The 12,500-nt window shown below is 34.7% G+C and overlaps 4 non-coding genes and 1 pseudogene across 4 annotated transcripts; all 5 read right to left on the reverse strand.

Annotated features, from left to right (window-relative positions):
• On the reverse strand, nucleotides 1-1,963 carry LOC145848306 (large subunit ribosomal RNA; annotated as a pseudogene; the record flags this gene model as incomplete).
• A 222-nt stretch (nucleotides 1,964-2,185) lies between these two features.
• Nucleotides 2,186-2,338, reverse strand: LOC145848309 (5.8S ribosomal RNA). The gene has a single exon (XR_014371875.1). It is a non-coding gene; the product is annotated as a 5.8S ribosomal RNA (ribosomal RNA).
• A 182-nt stretch (nucleotides 2,339-2,520) lies between these two features.
• On the reverse strand, nucleotides 2,521-4,326 carry LOC145848302 (small subunit ribosomal RNA). Its single transcript, XR_014371870.1, has one exon. It is a non-coding gene; the product is annotated as a small subunit ribosomal RNA (ribosomal RNA).
• Nucleotides 4,327-8,172: 3,846 nt separating this feature from the next.
• Nucleotides 8,173-8,291, reverse strand: LOC145848295 (5S ribosomal RNA). The gene has a single exon (XR_014371863.1). It is a non-coding gene; the product is annotated as a 5S ribosomal RNA (ribosomal RNA).
• A 2,855-nt stretch (nucleotides 8,292-11,146) lies between these two features.
• Nucleotides 11,147-11,265, reverse strand: LOC145848307 (5S ribosomal RNA). Its single transcript, XR_014371873.1, has one exon. It is a non-coding gene; the product is annotated as a 5S ribosomal RNA (ribosomal RNA).
• Between the last annotated feature and the right edge of the window lie 1,235 nt (nucleotides 11,266-12,500).

Raw genomic sequence — 12,500 nt, forward strand, 5'->3', positions numbered from 1 at the left:
ACTTAGGTCCCTATCTCCGGGCGAACCGATTCCAGGGTCACTGTCTCTTACCAAGAAAAGAGAACTCTTCCCGGGACTCGCGCCAGCGTCTCCGAGTTCGTTTGCGTCACCGCACTTGGCACCGTGAGGCGCCTATCTCCGTGTCAAGGTTCGGGAATGTTAACCAGATTCCCTTTCGGCCAACGGGAGCAATGCGAGCACCACTCCGCTTCAGAACGCCGTTCGGCTATGCCTTAGGGTCGACTGACCCATGTTCAACTGCTGTTCACATGGAACCCTTCTCCACTTCGGCCTTCAAAGTTCTCGTTTGAATATTTGCTACTTCCACCAAGATCTGCACCGACGGCCGCTCCACTCGGGCTCACGCCCAAAGCTTCTGCGCTGGCCGCCGCGGCCTTCCTACTCGTCGCGGCTTATCGCACCGTGTGCCCGTACTGCCGCGACGGTTCGGTATAGGCTCGACGTTCGAGCGTCATCCATTTTCAGGGCTGATTGATTCGGCAGGTGAGTTGTTACACACTCCTTAGCGGTTTCCGACTTCCATGGCCACCGTCCTGCTGTCTATATCAACCAACACCTTTTGTGGTCTCTCATGAACGTCCCTGCATCGGACGCCTTAACCGAACGTTCGGTTCATCCCGCATCGCCAGTCCTGCTTACCAAGAGTGGCCCACTTGGCACTCGCATTCACGTGCCGAGACTCCAATTGAGTGAGTCCGGCTTCTTACCAATTTAAAGTTTGAGAATAGGTTGAGGTCGTTTCGTCCCCAAGGCCTCTAATCATTCGCTTTACCAGATAAAACTGCGACTAAGCGCCAGCTATCCTGAGGGAAACTTCGGAAGGAACCAGCTACTAGATGGTTCGATTAGTCTTTCGCCCCTATGCCCAAATTCGACGATCGATTTGCACGTCAGAACCGCTACGGCCCTCCACCAGAGTTTCCTCTGGCTTCAGCCTGTTCAGGCATAGTTCACCATCTTTCGGGTCCCAACAAGCACGCTCTTGCTCGACCCCTAGGACGCGGCCTATGGGATCGGCCGGCGATGCGCCTAATGAAAGGATCTCGCCTCGTTTGCCTTCACTGTGCTTTCGGGTTTCGTACTGCCCAACACCTCGCGCGCGTGTTAGACTCCTTGGTCCGTGTTTCAAGACGGGTCGGAGACGTGGCCAGCTTAAGCCGCAGACCCCTGGCGTCTGAGCGCTAACGCGAAGAAGGCCTTGTACAAACTCTAGAGACTGCGAGCAGTTTCCAAAGCCGTATTCCAGCGATCAACACGCAGCCTGTCCGAAGACCGACGCGGAATCTCTCCTCGGTCGCCGAGCCGAAGCTAATCGAACGCCTATAACACTCTTCCGAAGAAGAGCTACCTTGCGAACGACCAAAGTCAGCCCAGCAACCGGTCGCGGCCCTCGCCGAACGCTAGTGCAGCGCCGCGACGCCAGCGCAACCGTAAGAGTCTCCGAAGATCACTCAAACAGTAGGACAGCTCTCGCAGCGCCTGAAAACGTCCGGCGACTCGATGGGCGCCTCCGTTTGCCTCCAAGCGGTTTCACGTACTCTTTAACTCTCTCTTCAAAGTGCTTTTCAACTTTCCCTCACGGTACTTGTTCGCTATCGGTCTCGAGCCAGTATTTAGCCTTAGATGGAGTTTACCACCCGCTTAGGGCTGCATTTCCAAACAACCCGACTCCGGGAAAACCGCTAGGACGAATTACGACCGCCGCCAAGGGCCTAACACCCGCTCTGGGAAAAGGCCTCGATCAGAAGAACGTGGGCAGTCGTTGGTTCGCCGCATGCTGAATTCCATACGCTACATTTCCTCGCCCTCCAAAAAGGCTCGGATTTAGCGCTGGGCTTATCCCGCTTCACTCGCCGTTACTAGGGGAATCCTTGTTAGTTTCTTTTCCTCCGCTTAGTGATATGCTTAAGTTCAGCGGGTCGTCCCGCCCGATCTCAGGTCAAAAGTGATGTACTACAAAAGTACATGCGCTTTGTACGTCGGCCTTTTGAAGTCACTTAACTTATTCTCGAGCACCTACCGTCGTTGCTACCTCACCCGAGGCCAGCAGGCTGCTCACGCTTCAGCTGTGAAATCGCCAGACCAGCTGTCTTTGACGACACGCTCCTTAATTAAGAAACGAGTCGCAGGCACTTTCAAACTAATGAAAGGATCGGTGTGTTAAAGACCCTGAGACGGACGTGGCCCCAGGATTACCCGAGGCCGCAATACGCGTTCAGAATATCGATGCTCAATGTGTCCTGCAATTCACATTACTTCTCGGAGCTAGCTCCGTCCTTCATCGACGCTCGAGCCGAGTGATCCACCGCTAAGAGATCTCTCGTGTTAATCAATCTCAATGCAACCAAAAAATCGTGTTCAAAAAGAAGCGGCCGCGCCAGCACTTGCGTGCTGAATTATTACTCCCGCTGTCAGAAAGCAACGCGACCGAACTATAACAGTTACAGGGCTCGGTCCCTTCGAAGAAGAGACGTCGCTTGAAATCAAATTTCGATTCGTTAATGATCCTTCCGCAGGTTCACCTACGGAAACCTTGTTACGACTTTTACTTCCTCTAAATGATCAAGTTCGATCGTCTTTTCGAACACCGGCGAGTGCGTTGCCGCACGTACCAGGCTCAATCGGAGGACCTCACTAAACCATTCAATCGGTAGTAGCGACGGGCGGTGTGTACAAAGGGCAGGGACGTAATCAACGCAAGCTAATGACTCGCGCTTACTGGGAATTCCTCGTTCAAGGGAAACAATTGCAAGTCCCTATCCCTAGCACGACCGGGGTTCAACGGATTACCCGGACCTTTCGGCCTAGGGAACACACGATGATCCGGTCAGTGTAGCGCGCGTGCGGCCCCGAACATCTAAGGGCATCACAGACCTGTTATTGCTCAATCTCGTGTGGCTAAACGCCACTAGTCCCTCTAAGAAGTTGTCTCCGACCCAATGGGTCGAGCAGCTATTTAGCAAGTAAGAGTCTCGTTCGTTATCGGAATTAACCAGACAAATCGCTCCACCAACTAAGAACGGCCATGCACCACCACCCACAGAATCAAGAAAGAGCTCTCAATCTGTCAATCCTCGCTGTGTCCGGGCCGGGTGAGATTTCCCGTGTTGAGTCAAATTAAGCCGCAGGCTCCACTCCTGGTGGTGCCCTTCCGTCAATTCCTTTAAGTTTCAGCTTTGCAACCATACTTCCCCCGGAACCCAAAGACTTTGGTTTCCCGGAAGCTGCCGGACAGTTCTTAAGTTCGACACTGCCCGATCGCTAGTCGGCATCGTTTAAGGTCAGAACTAGGACGGTATCTGATCGTCTTCGAACCTCTGACTTTCGCTCTTGATTAAAGAAAACATTCTTGGCAAATGCTTTCGCAGTCGTTCGTCTTGCGCCGATCCAAGAATTTCACCTCTAACGGCACAGTACGGATGCCCCCGTCCGTTCCTATTAATCATTACCTCGTGCTCCGAAAACCAACAAAATAGAACCGAGGTCCTATTCCATTATTCCATGCAACATTATACAAGCGTAAAGCCTGCTTTGAACACTCTAATTTTTTCAAGGTAAACTTGCCGGACCACCGCAACACTCAGTTAAGAGCACCGCGAAGGCACCGACCAACAAGAACAACAAGGCCAGTGCTAGCCTTTCGACCGACCAACCTCGCCGTCCCTATATCCAACTACGAGCTTTTCAACCGCAACAACTTAAATATACACTTTTGGAGCTGGAATTACCGCGGCTGCTGGCACCAGACTTGCCCTCCAATGGATACTCGTTAAAAAGTTTAAAGTGTACTCATTCCAATTGCAGGACCTCGTACGAGGTCTGCATTGTTATTTTTCGTCACTACCTCCCCGAGCCGGGAATGGGTAATTTGCGCGCCTGCTGCCTTCCTTGGATGTGGTAGCCGTTTCTCAGGCTCCCTCTCCGGAATCGAACCCTGATTCTCCGTCACCCGTTACAACCTCGGTACCGATACCGTACCGACGATAGTTGATAGGGCAGTTGCTTTAATGAGATGTCGCCAGCACTAGGCCGTGCGATCCGCAAGCTTATCCAGAGTCACCATTGTAACGACCCGAAAGCCGGTTAGTTTTGGTCTGATAAATGCGCGCCTCACGTCAGTTCGGCGCTTTACGCATGTATTAGCTCTAGAATTGCCACAGTTATCCATGTAAAAGCGTACAATCAAATGAACCATAACTGATTTAATGAGCCATTCGCAGTTTCACTGTACGTGAGCTCGTACTTACACTTGCATGGCTTAATCTTTGAGACAAGCATATGACTACTGGCAGGATCAACCAGATAACTATCCGAGGGCGTTTAAACCCGTTGCTCGACTGAGCGTTTTTACTGTATAAATACAGACCTTTTCTATCACTCGGCTTAAAAGCCTTGCGAACGTTACTGAAAGTCGGCGCCGGCCTTTTGCTGTTTAAAGCGCCAGCCCGCGTCGACTGCAGCATGCAGCTATACAACTGACTGTTCTTTCTCCCGACCAACCGTTTGCCTTCTGCCGGTTAACTCGTCAGCAGCAACACGCCATCTGTCTGCTGCAGTTACCCGCCTCGAGCCGTGCCTGCCTGCGTCGGCTACTCGTCTCGACGACTTCGCAAAGCTATAAGCCTACCGCCGCTGGACGCTTGTAGTTTTTCATACGCTGCTCCAATGCGTTTACATAGCACGTTCGCCGCCGCTGCAATAGCCGCGCCTCGGGTGCTAAACAGTAATGCTTTAAGCCCGCTTTCTCGTCAAGTCGACCGAACGCACAAACACGTCTCTCTCACTAGTGTAAAGTAATGCATACGTGTATGATGCTCAAATGTTGCTGTTGAACTTTTTTTTGCCGATTTTTTCCGATTTTTTTCAATTTCTTTGTTTCTTTTCGATTATTTTAATGTTTTAAGCTTATTTATGCTACGTTTAAATGTTTTAATACTTTTTTATACTTTATTTAATATGTTTAAAAGAAATAAATAAAAAAAAATATGTATAAACTACTTTTTTTAATGTTTTAAATATATATATATTTATTATAAATAAACTTTATTTGTATTATTTTTTATTTAAGCGTACTTTTTAAATCTTTATATTTGTTTTATCGTTTTAAGCACATTGCGATAAATATAATAAACAAAAAATTGAATAAAAATAATAATAATAAAAAAAAAAAAAAAAAAAACATAAGCTTATTTTATATTTTTATTTTATTTTTATTTAAACTTACTTTTCAAACCTTAATACTCGTTTTATTTTTTTAAGCAGATTGCGATAAATATAATAAACAAACAATTAAATGAAAATAAAATAAAAAAATCAAACATAAGCTTATTTTATATGTTACATTTTATCTTTATTTAAACTTACTTTTTAAACCTTTATAGTTGTTTTATTTTTTAAGCACATCGCGATAGATATAATAAACAAACAATGAAATAAAAATAATAATAATAATAATAATAATAATAATAAAAAATCATAAGCTTATTTTGTATGTTTCATTTTATTTTATTTAAAACTTACAATTTAAACCTTTGTATTTGTTCTATTCTTTTAAGCACATCGCGATAAATATAATAAGCAAACAATTTAATAAAAGTAAAATAAAAAAATCAAACATAAGCTTATTTTATATGTTTCATTTTATCTTTATTTAAACTTACTTTTTAAACCTTTATAGTTGTTTTATTTTTTAAGCACATCGCGATAGATATAATAAACAAACAATGAAATAAAAATAATAATAATAATAATAATAATAATAAAAAATCATAAGCTTATTTTGTATGTTTCATTTTATTTTTATTTAAACTTACTTTTTTAACCTTTATAGTTGTTTTATTTTTTAAGCACATGGCGATAGATATAATAAACAAACAATAAAATAAAAATAATAATAATAATAATAATAATAATAAAAAATCATAAGCTTATTTTGTATGTTTCATTTTATTTTTATTTAAACTTACTTTTTTAACCTTTATAGTTGTTTTATTTTTTAAGCACATGGCGATAAATATAATAAGCAAACAATTAAATAAAAATAATAACAAATAAATAAAACAATACGGCTAAACTATAAAAAGAAAACTAAATAACTGATAAATACTTGTAAAACATTATTTGAAAAATGTATTTTGAAACACAACACGATTGATTTATAAATAATAATATATTTTTAATTTGTGTAGTTCATTTAAAGTAGTCTCCCTTTTTGCTTCTGGTTTTATTAGAGTTATATATAACAATAAATGGTGTAGTTTATTTAAAGTAGTCTCCCTTTTTGCTTCTGGTTTAATTAAAATTATATAACACATACTATAGTAAGTTAAATAAACTATAGTAACTTTATAAAACTACTTTACAAAATACATTTGTATAATTTAATAACTTTAAAATAACTATCAAGAATAAAATAGAATAGCTTTAAGTTTAGTATACAATTGGTATGTAAATTGTGTAGTTTATTGAAAGTAGTCTCCTTATTTGCTTCTGGTTTTACTTGAGTTACATAACGTTAAATAAACATACTTAATAAACGTAACCATCAATACTGTCATTTTAATAAAACTAAGTACAAATACATTGAATTAACATAGAACTTTAAAAAGCCTTCGCTAGTATCTGTTGGTAACAGTAAATAACCTATTATGACTCACAATACAGGAGTGCGAAATTTATTTTTCATTTGATTTTTCAGGTATTTATTTATTTGTGGAAATAAACTTTTTTATTACATTAGAAACTAATTGAATTTTTCCTATAACTATACCTATTATTATATTTAGTATGCTTAAAAGTAATAAAATGACACGTCGCGATTATATAATAAACAAACAATCAAACAAACAAAGAAAAAAAAAAAAAAAAAAACTATTTTTTTAAACTTATATTTCAACTATATGTCTTATTTTATTTTCATTTAAACTTACTTTAAACCTCTGTATTTGTTATATATATATTTCAACACAATACGATTAAACTATAAGACAAACAACAAAATAAAATAATCACATTAATAAATACACTAAGCAAATAGCTAGAATAAATATAAATAGTTCAATATATACAATATATTTCTTCCATTTTTAAGTTACTTGTTAAACATATTTATTTAAAAATGTTTCTTTAGAATATAAAACTAACAGTTCTACAAATAAAGAAATTAAAAAGCCAATACACATAACACTAACTTTTCATAAATTAGATATGCAAATATGAACAAAATAGTAACTAAATTCTAAAGCTTTTGTAAACTGTGAACTTATAAACTTATAATAATAATTGCATATTCACCATTCACAATAGCTTTTTATTTAGTACACAACTGGTCTGTAAATTGTGTAGTTTATTGAAAGTATAATCCCGTTTTGCTTCTGGTTTAAATAAAGTTATACAACACATACTAAAGTAAATTAAATAAAGTAATTCACTACTATCGTATTAAATAAAACCAATTTACAAAATACATTAATTTAAATTAAAGTGAACTTTGAACTTATAATAATAATTGCATATTCACTATTCAGAATTTCTTTAAATTTAGTACACAACTGGTCTGTAAATTGTGTTGGTTCTATTCAAGTACTCTCCTTGTTTGTTTTGTTTTAGTTGTATTTATTTTTAGATACTAGCACATTCAATACACATAATAAAGTAAACCAAATAAACTCTATTAATTTAAACTAAGTACAAATACATTAAGTTAATACAAAACTTTAAAAAGCTTTTGCTAGTATCTGTTGGTAACAGTAAATAACTTATTATGACTCACAATACAAAAGTGCAAAATTTATTTTCGTTTGATTTTTCAAGTAGCCACGCTTTTATTTGTTTTTGGACAAAAAGACTTTAAAGTTTTAGTATAAAAGACTAGTTGTATTAATTTTAACTCAGAAAATTGTACTCTACAAGATGGTGCCATTATTTTTTCGATATCTCAAACTGGTCAAACCACTTTTTTAGCGCTCTAATTGGTTTAAACAGCAAATAAGCAAACAGCAAATAACGTTATCTGATTGGCTAAGGTTTTTGTTTGCTAATAACTAGAATTTTCTTTTCTTTTAAGCGTTAAAGAAATGTAAATAAACGAGTAATAAGTATAAATAGGTCAGAAAGAAAAATAGTACAAAAAAGATGAATTCAAAAAGCAAAGGCCTACGGCACGTGGTATTCCCAAGCGGTCACCCATCTAAGTACTAACCACGCCCGACACTGCTTAACTTCCCAGATCGGACGAGATGGGGTGTACTCAGTGTGGTATGGTCGTAGGCGTTTGAAGGCGTTTACAAGCCTTTATAAACCCTTCGGTTTATTTAAAAAACCTATTTGCACTTGATTTACAATCAATTTGATATTTTAAAATTATTCCTTATAAAATTTTAACCTGAATTAACTTTTTTTTTGTTTTTTTAATCAACAGTTACTCCCAAACTGTACTAAAACTGTATTGTAACTGTACAAAAGTGTTTGTTTAAATAATTGTTATCTATAAATTACCTAAGACCAGGAAAAGTAGAAGTAAAGTTTATTGAATTATTAAATAAATAAAATAAAATCGTAAAATAAAATAATACAATATGTTTACAATTTGTCATTGATCTATCCATTTATGTTATTGCATTACAAATACAAACATTGCATACATTCAAGAGTATTATTCATCAATCTTTTCAATATAATAAGTTTTAAATTTATATTTATTTTTAAATAATTCCTGACATTTTAGATTACCTGAGATTTTTTTTAAATTAAATTAATTTTAGTAATTAAATACTTGACGTTCTATTTTGTTTAATTTGATAACTCAACCATGTTTATTTTTTTTACTAATTTAAAAGAACTATTAAACTAAAAGACATTACATACAGCTTCTAAAAGTTTTAAACACCTTAAAAAATATTATTATTTTAAAGATATATTAAAGAACTAAACAGATATTACTCCTAAAAAATCTTGTTAATAATATATAAAAAGTACTCAAAGTCAGACTCGGAAATATATATACTGTTGTATATCTTACTTGAAGTTCACTGTAATTGACACTGTATAACAAAATTATAAAAATCAACCTATTTATATAGCAAAATATTTCTTTATCTTTGTCGTGGCGCGGTGGGTCAGTGGTCTTATCAGCTGACTCATAAGCAGAAGGTTGTAAGATCGAATCCCGCTAGTCGTCACGAAACACCACTATCGTTCAATGTTCGGGCTTCAAATTCTTTGAGATTATACTGTACTATTTATCTATCTAACTAATCTATCTAACAAATGTTGTTCAATCTAGGTTGTGGGTACTTGGGTCGAGTAATGCCTTTGACTTACAATCTGTTGTGGATTGACAATATTCCTCTATCTATCATTAAACAAATCTATCTAATAAATGTTGTTCAATCTAGGTTGTGGGTACTTGGGTCGAGTAATGCCTTTGACCTACAATCTGTTGTTGATTGTCAACATTCCTCTATCTATCAATAATGATTATATTCAATAATAAATGTTGATTAATTCAGTTGTAAGAAAACCAGTGCGCTGGTTAGGTTGGGTAAGGCCTTCGACTTACAATCTTGGGGATTATCAACGTTCATCACAAGTACAGTAACGATCTCATTGAATTTCCAGTTGGAACATAGGATTGTAGTGGTGGCCTACTTTGTAGGTTTTTTGCCTAGTTTGTTTTTTGCCTAGTAGTGTTTGCCTAGTTTGACAAACTATAGTATATATATTGTATAACTTTACTTGTATTATTTTTTATTTAAATTACTACTTATTATTAAAGAATTAAATTTTTTTAGAAAAAAAAACTATGTATTTTAACTAATGCTTATATTATATGTTTTGTTTTATTTTTATTCAAACTTACTTTAAACCTCTGTATTTTTTATACAATACGATTAAACTATATAACAGAAAAATAATTAAATAATCAAACTATTGAATAAGCAGTTAATTAGTGTGTTTTTTTATGCTTCTTTCATTTTTAACTTACTTGTTAACCATATTTCTTTTATTAAAGTATAAAACTAACAGTTACTAAAATAAAATAATCATAAAGTCAATACACAAAACACTAACTTTTTATAATTTAAATATGCAAACATGAATATAGTTATGAATCTATTATTTATTCAAATAGAATTATTCAAAGCTTATAATTATAAAGCTTTTGTATAATGTTTCAATTACAGTGAACTTTAAGTAAGATAAGTTTTTTTTTTTGTAATAACTACAAAATTGGTATTTTAGTTTATTATTAGTAACTAAATACTTATATTTATTATATTTAAAAAAAAACATCTATACTAACTCTAATTTCAAAGCATATTAAATACAAATTTTACCAACTAAATATTTATTTTTATTTTAATTATTATAACTTTCAAACATAAGCTTGTATACCTTATATACCTATATACCTCATATAGTAGGCTTGACATAACATAACATTATTTAATTCTTTTTGTTTGAAATAAACTCATTTAGTTATTAGTAAATTACAACATAAATGTTTATAACAATATAACTAAGATTTAGCTTTTGAGTTAGTAAACTTTGATAGTTTTCTTTTAATAGTTTAATAATCTTTATTTAAGTTCAAGCAAAATTGCTATATATTTAATACACATACAAAAGTAAACTAAGTAAACGTAATTCAATAGTTTCTATTAAGTAAAAGTAATTACAAATACATTAAGTTAATACAAAACTTTAAAAAGCTTTTGCTAGTATCTGTTGGTAACAGTAAATAACTTATTATGACTCACAATACAAAAGTGCAAAATTTATTTTCGTTTGATTTTTCAAGTAGCCACGCTTTTATTTGTTTTTGGACAAAAAAACTTTTAAGTTTTAGTATAAAAGACTAATTGTATTAATTTTAACTCAGAAAATTGTACTCTACAAGATGGTGCCATTATTTTTTCGATATCTCAAACTGGTCAAACCACTTTTTTAGCGCTCTAATTGGTTTAAACAGCAAATAACGTTATCTGATTGGCTTACGTTTTTATTTGCTAATAACTAGAATTTACTTTTCTTTTAAGCGTTAAAGAAATGTAAATAAACGAGTAATAAGTATAAATAGGTCAGAAAGAAAAATAGTACAAAAAAGATGAATTCAAAAAGCAAAAGCCTACGGCACGTGGTATTCCCAAGCGGTCACCCATCTAAGTACTAACCACGCCCGACACTGCTTAACTTCCCAGATCGGACGAGATGGGGTGTGCTCAGTGTGGTATGGTCGTAGGCGTTTGAAAGCGTTTACAAGCCTTTATAAACCCTTCGGTTTGTTTAAAAAACCTATTTGCACTTGATTTACAATCAATTTGATATTTTAAAATTAATCCTTATAAAATTTTAACTTGATGTAAGTATTTTTTTTATTAAAACCTTTTTTTTTGGTGTTTTAATTACAATTACTCCCTGTAACTTTATTTAAGACTTTGTTTAAAAGATTGTTAACTATATTCTATATTAAATACTATGATTAGAAGTAAAGTTTATTAAGTGATTAAACTAAATAAAAAACAATGTTAAAATAAACATGTTGTGTTTAGTTTGTTTTACTATTTCTCATTGTTCTATTTATAGATGGTTTTGTTTTACTTCAAGAATATTTATAGTTAGTTTCTAAAGAATATCTCATACTACATCAGATTTTACGATTAACTTAATTTTAGGTAATAAAATATTTGACGTTTAATTTAATAACTCATCTATGTTTATGTTATAAAATAATAGTATCTAATACACATACATTATAATATAATAATATGTATAACTAGTTGTTTTACTTTAAAATGAATAATTAAGTGGAAGAATTAAAAGAACTCACATTTTTGAAGAGAGCGTGGAAAACCAGAATAGTCTTTTAAAACATTTATTAAATTATCGATAAATATAGAATACAATAGAATTAAACATATAAACGTAACTGTGGTTGCTTAGAAACTGAACAAGAAAATTTTTAATAAAAATATAAAATAGTTATTATATAGAATTAAAATAAAATAAAAGTAATATAAATTATATTTTTAAACTAAATAACAATTCACGAGCAATATTAGCGCATATCAGAGTATGAGTTTATAATAAAGGAATTGCTTCCTTGATGTTGATACTTACCTTATTCAAATAGAATACATTTTCAGCAATCAGGCTTGTGTTTATCTTAGCGCGCGTAACACAACGTTTGTGGGTTTTGGCACACTTTTGTCGATAGTGGGCGCCCCGCCTTTTAAGTACAGAAATTTCGGGAATTTTCGATTTTCGGAATTCTGACTCGACAGATCGTTTTTGTTTGGTCCAGAGACCCCGTAAAAAATTTTTCAGCCCATTTGAAGCATGATGAAAAAATGTTATTTCGACCCCCTTTTTTTAGGGGTTACGGGGACATCAACCCATTTTTTGGGAATAAAAAACTCCTAGAAAAGGACCACTTTTCTTCTTTTTTCGAATTTCGACTTTTTATTTTTTTGGAAAAT

This window comes from Thalia democratica, unplaced genomic scaffold (genome assembly GCF_965202585.1).
Source record: "Thalia democratica unplaced genomic scaffold, ktThaDemo2.hap1.1 HAP1_SCAFFOLD_1324, whole genome shotgun sequence".
NCBI lineage: Eukaryota > Metazoa > Chordata > Thaliacea > Salpida > Salpidae > Thalia > Thalia democratica.